This window comes from Diabrotica virgifera, chromosome 8, assembly GCF_917563875.1.
Source record: "Diabrotica virgifera virgifera chromosome 8, PGI_DIABVI_V3a".
NCBI lineage: Eukaryota > Metazoa > Arthropoda > Insecta > Coleoptera > Chrysomelidae > Diabrotica > Diabrotica virgifera.
The window spans coordinates 32,765,311-32,776,531 of NC_065450.1; the positions used below are offsets into that span (position 1 = coordinate 32,765,311).

At 32.2% G+C, this 11,221-nt stretch overlaps 1 long non-coding RNA gene across 1 annotated transcript; it reads left to right on the top strand.

Moving 5' to 3' along the window:
- Positions 1-228: 228 nt before the first annotated feature.
- LOC126890459 (uncharacterized) lies at positions 229-5,634 on the top strand. The gene is made up of 2 exons (XR_007700330.1): positions 229-753; positions 5,314-5,634. It is a non-coding gene; the product is annotated as an uncharacterized LOC126890459 (long non-coding RNA).
- Positions 5,635-11,221: the final 5,587 nt, after the last annotated feature.

The window sequence follows — 11,221 nt, forward strand, 5'->3', positions numbered from 1 at the left end:
TTTGTATCGTTAATTTTAAGTAAATGTCTTCATTCTGGGAAGGTATACTTAGATCGAAAGTATGCTTGGGCAAGATAATATTAATAAATAACTATGCTCAATATTTGCATTTTATTTTTAAAAATAAAAAAATATACCTATATATAGGTGCATATTTGCCTTTAATCGGTTTAATAAATACATATATTATATGTTCGATAGTTAATTTGCAAGTAAGGGGCTTATTGTTAAAATGTTAATAAATGGTGAACTTATATCTAATATGGAAAAAACATTAATCGAAGCCATCGAGATAAACTTCTAAATATTTACATTTATATGTAATATTTCAACCAAGTTCGTTGATTTAAATAAATATTGAAACTCAGGCAACACTGCTGATGGTAACAACAATTTGCATTAGAAGTAATTTTTTTCTCTCTCTGTTAATAGTTCTATCCCTTCTACTGGAGTATTATGAATGTACAAGTTGGCTAACTTGATAGACAGCTGATTATACAGTGTTGCCTTGTTGCCTAAGTTTCAGTATATATCGTTAAACCAATTATAATTTACTATTTTATTTGGCTATCAGCCACAATTTAAGTGTGAAATTAAATTTATTTGGCGTTTTATCCTAAGTTGCCATAAGAAAATAGCTTCAGAACAATACAGTATAAAATTGTTTGAAATAAGTTACGTTTTTAAGTAAATATTTATAAATAATATGTAATAATTCATCTCGATGGCTTCCATTAACGTTTTATTCACTTAGTAGGTATAACTTTCAGCATTTATTAACATTGTAATAATAAGCAGCTTACTTTGAAATTAACTATTGAACTTGTTATTTGAAAATTATCAATACAATTCTGATTGAAAACAAACATATTCTGTAACAAGTTGCTTATTTTGGAAGCTAGCTTATTTTCTGGGTTGCAAATTGCAATGCAATTATCAAACCTCGCTACCGTATCAGCGATTTAAAGGACGAATCCTGCTTTGTTTTATTTCTTATATTCAATCTTTTATATTTTGAAACAAGGTGGATAACAGAAAACAAACGTAATTTTTAAAATGTGGTTGCATTAAAAAACAACGTGTACTACTTATATAGGTATTTATGGACAAACTAGGGATTCCAAAAAGGTAATTTGCATGATAATAATGACGATTGGGTACGTAGATCTTATCAAACAAGAAAATACAGAACGATATTAAATATATAGATAGAGTGAGATCGACAGACAGAATAAGTCTTCTTAACAGACCTTAAGCTGCGACAGAAACATCCTGTTATGGCTGTTACTCATCTCCATAGATTAATAATATAGTATTACCGGACTCATCTCATACTAATGGCACCAGTGGCGCACCCAGGGGGTGGTTTGGGTGTTAAAACCCCTCCCACCGGCCACCAGTACATACAAAGAATAGTAGGAAAATGTAACTTGTCTTTAACAAACATACAAAAAAATTGCTGTGTAATATGTAAAAAAAGTAGAAAGAGGCTTTTCATCGATTGTCATTTGTTTCGAGCTTCTGTCATGTGTCACATAATATTAATATATCTACGTCATACGTCTTTGGTTTGTATCATTGGCAATACCAATAACGTATGACGTAGATATATTAATATTATGTGACACATGACAGAAGCTCGAAACAAATGACTGAATGAAAATCCCCATGAACGATCACATCAATCACTTATTTTGTATTTGCTGTCTTTTTCTATAAATAACAAACTTTTGTTATAGAAAAAGACAGCAAATACAAAATAAGTATTTAAGGTCAAATGTCTTATTCTTTTTTTTCTCAAAATGTCATTTTATGCGATTTTACATGATTTGGTGTTTATTTAAACAAATTTGCATTTTACATCGTAAAGTATCAATGAAAAAAAATATATTTTAGTAGAAGGGACTCAAAAATATCATTATATGGCATTATAACAAGTTATTTTGATGGAAAATCAGTTTTTGATCAAATTTTATAGTGTATAAAACGTTTAAATATCGTTTTTCTACAACCGTGTTAAAAATGCAATTTTTAGCACTCCATACGATCGTTATGCCACTTTAAGGCACTAGTGCTTTAAAATTTGTATGGCACTGCAGTTCGTATTGACCGTATAGGCAATTTTGATGTAATGTCAAAAAAATATAAAAATGGAATGTCAGTCAAGTTCAAGTAAAAGTTTTTGTGGATATTGCCCTGTAATTACGTTTGTAGAAAAAATATTGTATGATATGCGTGTTAAAAAGTACATTTTTAAGGCACTCATGTGAATTGCAGAACTCGCTTCGCTCATTCTGAAAACTTTCACATGCGTGCCTTAAACGTGTACTTTTAACACTTATATCATAAATAACTATTTTTACATTTTCCTCCATTCCCAAAATACATTATAATCGATTTGGCTGAAAATATGCCCACAGATAGACTTTAAGTGGTTAGAATGATTTGAATTAGAAAAGAAAATAATCGTTTTCGTTTTGATTCAATTCGAGTCTCTTGCCATCCTCTGACACCGTGTTTCGGGGTCTCTACCCCTTATCAAAGAGGCTATGCAAGTAGACTGAACTGAATCAACTCGAAACGAAGAAGAACTGCATATATTAAAATATCTGCAGCAGAGTGTGGTTAGACTATCCTCTAACGGGGAATGACAAAATGAATAAAAATAAATTTCGACCAAGAGTCAGGATTCTGTTAACCGAGATACGATAGTACACTTCGCGTCAAAAAAAACTGGTACAACTCTTATAACCGAAAATCGTGTTTTTCAAGTTGTGTAAGTTGATCTTGTCACAAGTGTCATTCCAATTTCTAGGGCAAAGTTGCCAGTTCAACGAAAATATTATATCAAACTAGGTAAAAACGGGGCTGTGCGACAGACCGCATTTTTTAATACACTAAAAACTAAAACAATTGTAATTTTCCGTCATCTAAATTAAGTATCCATACATTGATTCGGTTTTTATTATAATTTATAAAAATATTTCAATTCAAAAATAATGATAGATAATAAATCTTGGCATGACTTTAAATTATTATGTTTAATGTCAAATCGAGAGGTGTGATTGGTTTCTCGTAAATTGTAGGACAAAACTGCATTAAGTTGTGTAGAATACATAAAACACACTGGAAAAATGAAAAATTTAATTTGAAATTAATACAAAATGAATAACTTTTACAGTGAACAAGTGTGTAATTTAAATATATGTATTACAATTATTCGAAATATACATTTTAAACGTTATTTTTTTGTATTTAGATTTAGTGCAATTGCGTTATCTGTGATGGCAACAACGAAGTGATTCACGAACAATAATTGTCAGTCTGAACACAGGTTTACATTGGGAAAAAAAGTGTACCAGTTTTATATGACGCGAAGTGTACCAAGCGGCGCCGCTAGGAGGAGCATTGAATTACATTACAATACAAACTCAAAATACTCAAAAGTATAATTAGTCCAGTCGGGATAGCATTTGACCTTGCATGCCGAGCTGCTCAAAATTTTATTTTTCTTATCTTTAGGGGGGTCAAAAGTAGTCTAAATTTAAAATCGCGAATGAATTCCTCCGTTACGTTAGCCACCATCTTGATTTTAAAGGAGAACCGTTTTTGTACAATATCTCCGCCATTTTTAACTTTTCCACAAAAATGGTAGAAACTGAAATTGTTAAAAATAAATCGTATTTACAATTATTACAATTTCTTTTTAAAAATTTTTGTCGTGAGGTCGATATTTTCTGAGTTAATTATACTTACAGTAACCGCCTATATTTTTGACCATGATATTGCATGTAACTTTTTTATTATTGTAATATAATTCAAATCCTTCTAACCACTTAAAGTCCTATGTTTTGGCTATCTGTGGGCAAATTTTCAGCCAAATCGATTATGATGTACAGTCGAACCCGCTTATTAGAATACCTCTTAAAGGAATATCCCGGTTTAAGGAATAGAAATTTGAGGTCCCGAAACATTTATAGTAGCAACCAATGATCGGTTATTAGAATATCCCGGTTATAGGAATACTTGTACTTGGCACAAAGGCTATTCCAATAAGCGGGTTTGACTGTATTTTGGAAATGAAGGAAAATGACGGTATTTTCACGTTTTCTACACTATAAAATTTGATCAAAAACCTGTTTTGAATCCAAATAACTTGTTACCTATACCTATAATGCCATATAAATGACATTTTTGAGTCCCTTGTATTAAAATAGTATGTTTTCCATTGATACTTTACGATAGAAAATGCAAATTTGTTTAAATAAATACAAAATCACTATAAAATCGCTTAAAATAACAATTTGAGAAAAGAAGAAGAAGACAATTCGACCTTAAATGTTTTATTTCTACATCTCTCAGATGCTATACAGGGTGTCCCGGAAAATAGTGCGTTCCTTTAAGGTATGGAGAGAATACACAATTTGGAACAAAAAAGTCCTATACCATTTTTTTCTAAAGTTAGCCGTTTCCAAAAAAAAGTTAACATTGTTTTCCATATACCTGTATTTTAATGTTTGGAAATTTTAATAAACTGGCAACATCGAACGCACCACGGAATAATAACATAATAAAAACTCGTTTGTGATTGTGATTAACAGTATTTAAAATAATCCAACCTAATAGTAGGTAATACTTATGTATTTACGATTTGTTTACTAAAATTATTTTCTTTTGAAATGTATTGAAATACCTATTGCATAATTTTAAACGAATTACACATCTTTTAACATAAAAACACGTCTTTTAACTAAACTAGTATTATGTATTTAGTAAGGTTTAAATGGGTTGAATGCTGAGTACTGCTGAGGGCTTTAACTGAATTACATAGTTTTAATAGTTTACAGTGGAACTTAAATACACCAGATAATGTCTCAGTAATTTGTTTACTTGTGAACTGAAATAACTAAGTTGTACTTACTTGAAAATAATTATTATACCGAATAGATGTTTCAAGTAACCTTTCACAAACACCATTCATAGGTAATAACATAATAGGTAATACACTCACTATTCGAAAACATTTTCGCATTGACACTAAACACTAAACAGGATTCTTTAAAACTATCTGTTTACTATGTATCTTAGTATCTTCTATCTATTTACATGGGACTGTCTATGCTTAAATTTGCGTACCGCACATAGTTGTCAGATTTAAATTTACATACCAAAATACATTTTAATTTTTTGGTCAAACGGTTGCATTTAGAAAAAAATGTTATAAGAGTTTTTTGTTCTACATGGTGCCTTCTACCTATACCTTCAAGGAACGCACTATTTTCCGGGACACCCTGTATATATACAAATTTTCAGACAAATCGGAGATCCAAAAGTTTTTTTGATCCAAAATTGAGGATTTGAAATGGAATCACCCGTAATTATATGGTATAAGTTCTTGGCTTGTGGCAGGTGTCGTCCATTGACGATTGACGACTCTCTGGAATTGACCTAGCAGCTTGGTCTTCTGGCCAGTCTTTTTAGGCTTAGGAGTCTGTCAATCACTGGAGGGTTTTGAATTTTAAACTTTATCGCAGAGTAAATGTTGAAAAATACTTTTTATTGTACCTATTATATTATATAAACAATGAAATATTATTCTGGTCCAGATAATAAAAATATTATTTATAACAATTATTAAAGCTAATTGGGTGTCCCCATAGCCATAATTTCCACAAAAAGAAGAAGAAAAAAAAATAAAAAAAGTCCTACGTATTACTACACCCTTCCTCGAGGCACTTACGAAATTTTTTCAAAATTGCAAAATTTTTCATCAAGTTAATTATCGCGAAAAAGGATATAATGTGAGATTCTATCTAACGGTGCGACTACTCGCGGGTTAAGTACAGTAGTCTAGCTATATTTGTCTGTCGTGCGAGTGTGAGCGTATCTACCAAGAGGTGGGTTTAATGGAACGACAGTGACACAGAGGCGGCAGCCATCATATGCTAGAGAGAGAAAGCTAAGCGCCGGTAAAGAGAGATAAATAGACCACCGACCCGAACTTCTCCGCGTTAGGCTATTTTTCGGACCTGGCCTAATCTATTGTGTTATTATATCTATGGTGAGAACACGACTTTTAAAAATATTTCAAAATCAAAATTAGCCAAATCAATCCAGTCTTTCTCATAGTTATAAAATAAAAAAAAAAAGTACGAGTCAGAAAACGTTGGTTGTCAAATAAAATTAGAGGATGCCAGAAAAAAATTGAGTGCAGCGACTGTACAGGGCAATTGATTGTATCCCCCGTCGCATGGCGAAGGAAAAAATCACCAGTTTTATATAATAGTATCATTGCTTAAAAAAAGAAATTCCTTTTTAAAAAATGATAGTATAATTATTATAATATAATATAATATAATATAATATAATATAATATAATATAATATAATAGTTATAATAGTATTATTAGGTAGGTATAAAAAACTCTAAGAGAAAAAGTAACTTTTAGACCTGACAACAATGCATATAATAAGACATATGTTTTAAGATGCTCAGTTGCCAATAGTGTGATCTGACTTAGTCTCCTTGGATTATATTAGTCCTAATATCCACAACAAAGAAATATATTACAATTCTTATTATCACGAATAATCTTTACATTCTCTAGATAGCAACAAATTTAACTATAACCGCTTTGTGTGATTATAATGTAAAAATCAATTCTGAGTTTTCTAGGTCAGAACTTATAATTTATTACTTATTCAAAATCGCGCAACACTGTAAGAAAAAGATTCGTTCTAAGAGTAAAAAGCTTGCAAGAATTTTGATGAGATTGAAGAGTGACTGTCCTTGAAAATTTTTCAAATAATTAATACAAAATTATCTGCTAATGACTAAACCCTGGAAATGTGTGTCCTTTCGTGAGCACTTTGTTAACTTTCAGATGGTATAAATATATTTCAGAAATACTAGCCGTAACATAGTAATTTAGCAAAACTCGGGAAGGCACTGATTTCACAGTAGGTTTAAAATTTTTACCGCGCTAAAGAACTGGGCTCCTGTTAGATATAAAATTTTTAATGGACTGCGCGTGCGTGGTAATGTTATTGCAACTTTAATAATTATTTTCAGTGCAAAAAAAGCCTGATCAATGTTCAAAATAGGTGATCATTGCTCAGCGCTTTATTTCCTATCGAATACAGTCATTTGTTTTAAAGATTTCGATCAATGAGGTGCCAACATCTTTTTTTTCGTCCTTGAATTTTCAACCCTTAATAAAAAATAAACTACAGGTGATCAAAATCTGAAACCTAGTGATCATTGCTGTACAAACCGTGAGCAAAAGGATGGTATAATTATTTTTACGAAATTCGATCAATGAGGTGCTAACATCTCATAACCCATTGGACCAGAGTTTACCAAACAGTGACCTTGAGTGTTTTGGATTTGAATAAACTGTTATTTATGTATATTTTTTATGTTTTAAGACTTAAACCGTAAATGACTGCATGTGTCATTAAATCCTTAGCATGGAGAAAGCGAAAGTTTTGTTGTATTGGAGTTCGGATGTACGGCAAATGTTTTATTAAACATCTTTATTTGATTTAAAATCTTAACAATTAGTTTCTTGAAAGACGAGAAATATGTTGGCTGATGAGTCCAGATTTTGTCTACGTTCCCCTGATGATCCCGGAAGAGTCGGAAAAAGAGACAGCAAACGATATAACGAGTGCACTTTAAGCCCTAAAGTAAGTTTTCAAGGGTGTTCAGTTATGGTATTGGCTGGTATATACGATCTCTCGCCGCACGATATAAATGAGTCACTGCAAAATTATGTTGTCCCATAGGCACCATTTATTGGAGAAAACGTCACACTAATGCATGACAATGCACGCCCTCATGTCACCCGCGTTGTCAAGGAATCCTTAAATGAAGCTGATATTACCCATATGGTCTGGTTAGCGTACAGTCCCGATTTTAATCCCATCGAGCATGTTTGGGACAGTGTTGGTAGAATTATTCGAAGCCGGGTACCTGCTGCTCCAAGCGCGGTCAAACACTAAGAATTTTGGGACAGCTTGTATATTAGTGCACCCTAATATTTATGTGTAGATTTTGGCATTGGATCCGAGCATCACATGTAACACTGTTGTCATATCCTCTATTTTTTCATACTATCACCTATCACATTACATAAAGTTGCATTTAAAAAAAACACCAATTAAGTAAAGTTTTTTATGATGTTTTCACCAATTTTGAAAAAATGTGAAACGTTGAATTATCCACGTCCGTCCGTCTTGCCTGTCTGTTTGTAAACTCAACTCCTCCGTCACTATACCAGGTAGAATGACAAATGAGGTGTCAAATGAAAGCTTATAATCCAAGGATGATACTAAAGGTGAGAAATTTGACATGGGCTGTCTGTCCGTCCGACCGCGAATATAATTCCTTCGTCACTATACCAGGCAGAATAACAAATGAGGTGTCAAATGAAAGCTTATAATCCAAGTAAGGTACTAAAGGTGAAAAATTTGACATAGGCTGTCTGTCCGCCTGTCGTCCAACCGCGATTATAACTCCTTCGTCTTCAATATAAATAATACAATTAATAGAAAAATATACAAGGTATAAATATACCTTGGATAAAAAATATACGTTGTATATTTATCTATTAACTGTACTACTTATATTGAGGTTGAGACGAAGTATATGACGAACGAGTTATATTCGCGGTTGGACGGACAGACAGACAGACAGCCTAGGTCAAATTTCTCACCTTTAATACCATCCTTGGATGATAAGCTTTCATTTGACACCTCATTTGTCATTCTACCTGGTATAATGACGGAGGAGTTGAATTTACAAACAGACAGACGGACGGATGGACGGACAGACGGACGTGGATAATTCAAAGTTTTCACATTTTTTCAAAATTGGGTTCAATTTAAACGTTTTTATAAAATTATTCTATTATTCTTGTAGGTACATTTAACATTGATTGAAATTATAAAAGAAATAAAGAAAAAAGAATGTGTGTGTACTTTGTACGCACGTAAGAAGTTATACTTCTATTATTATTCATTTTCAATTTCAACGAAATTAATATACTTAACAGGTTATTTGTATTTTATTTAAATATTAAACTAACTTTCTTTACCTACCACTTTTAAATTTTTTTTATTAAAACGATACCAAAAATATAAAAAAAAATATGAATCGTCCGGGATTTGAACCCGGGACCTCTTGATCTCCGGTCACACGCGCTACCACTGAGCTATATCCCTTTTGCTTTGACAGGTTACAAGATTTCTCATACATACTGACAAATTTAATACAAAAATACTTTAATATACTTACTATTATTATAAAATATCTTATTCCCGAGGAAGACAAATCCAAAGACACAAAAATTATAATAAATAATACATTTACTAAAAACACTAATATATCCTTTTCACACCTTTTCTTGCACTGATATATTTATACATAACTTGAAAGATTCAGCAACTAAACGGCATACTGTCTGTGTGCGCATGCGCGCAGAAGTATGAAATTCTACTCTCAATCGCGCCTAAAGAAGTATAACTTCAAAACGTATGGCAACACTGTGACGCACAAATATAATTCAGCTGTAGGTTACATAGGGGGCGCTAAGATACAAGCTGTCCGAATTTTGAACGTGCGATGGTTGAAATGCACGATGACATTCCAATAGTGGCTCGAGAACCTTTCTCCCTTCACCGCCCTTCACCGAAGGTTTCAAGCCATCGCACGTTCAAAATTCTTAGTGTGTTAAACAAGCGTTACCTTAGGTTATACGGGCCCTTATATGGGCTCGTGGAGGTAATACGAGTTGTTATTTAAATGTATGTAACGATTCAAAAATTTCTGTATATGTTTTGATATGCGCCTTACAAATATTCCAACTGTAGTTTGTTATAATATAAACATTCTAATAACTTCGGAAAAGACACTTTAGTGTCTCTTCGATTAGAATAAATAAAATCCAATCATTTATTTACATTGGGAGCTGTCACTAGCAATTAAAGTAAGTATTTGTTTATATTGAAAAACGCCGAGACCGAAATTAAATCCAATCGCCAGCCAAGATTTTTGATTTGCTGGGAAAAAATCATCGAGGGATGAGAACAAGAAATTATTGTATACGTATTACCTAATAATAAGTCAATAACCAATGCAAAAGTTCTTAATTTCTATGACTGTGTAGGTTATTGAACCATTGTTCTTACTTTCAGTGGGTGTGTATTGGACACGGCTGGTTAATAACACCTGCTATTGGACCAGAGTTTACCAAACAGGATAAAAATGCGTGAAGTGTTTTTGATTTGAATAAACTGTTATTTATGTATATTTTTTTTATTTTAAGATTAAACTGTAAAATGGCTGCTTCGTTAAATCTAACATGGCGAAAGCGAAAGTTTTGGTTTATTGAAGTACGGATGGAATGGTAGATCTCTTTCGCACTCACCATTGACGGCCGCCTAATACGCGCTTAGCACTCATTGTTAATAATTAAAAATAACAGCTTGATAATAACGTAATGACAAAAATTTCTTCAGGATCTTGTAGGGGGGCTTTACACTTTGATTTGGTCACTTTCTGACTTTCATAATAATAATTTTTAACCGAGTTATTAAGCTTTAAAAATGGCCGTTTTCACGTTTCTCAAATTTTAAATCGCATATAACTTGACAACAATCAATTTTAGAGAAAAATCATAACATACCTTTTTTGCTCAGAATGACCCAAGTAATCTTAAAAAAATTGTCCAAAGTGAAAAAATTGATTGTTTGAATTTATTAAAAAAAAAATAATTAAACAATTTTCTGACCGCGGTACCTCCTGGCTTTCTGTGGATTTGTTATAAGGACATCTTTTTGAGTAAGTTTTTGCAAAAAAAAAACAAATCGGAATAATTTACCTATCGGGGGCGATCATGCTTTACAGTCTGCTCTACAGTATTTTATAGGTGCAACTTTTTTATCTTTCTTGTGTGTTGTTAGGTAACATTTTGGACATAATAGATCACGGTGTTGGTTGTTTTGAATGTTGTTGTGATGTTGTATTTGCTCCCTATCCTTTTCCCCGCCGGATGCCTGTCATTTTTCGCCAGTTGCTGGGGTTTATTGTTGTCTTTACTAAATTTACAGTCAAGATGCAGTAGAAATAAACAAACCAAGACACGTTAAATGCTACTAGGACCACTTCAGAATCATAATTTACAATGAATAAATTTTGGAAATCATGATTTGGGATTTAT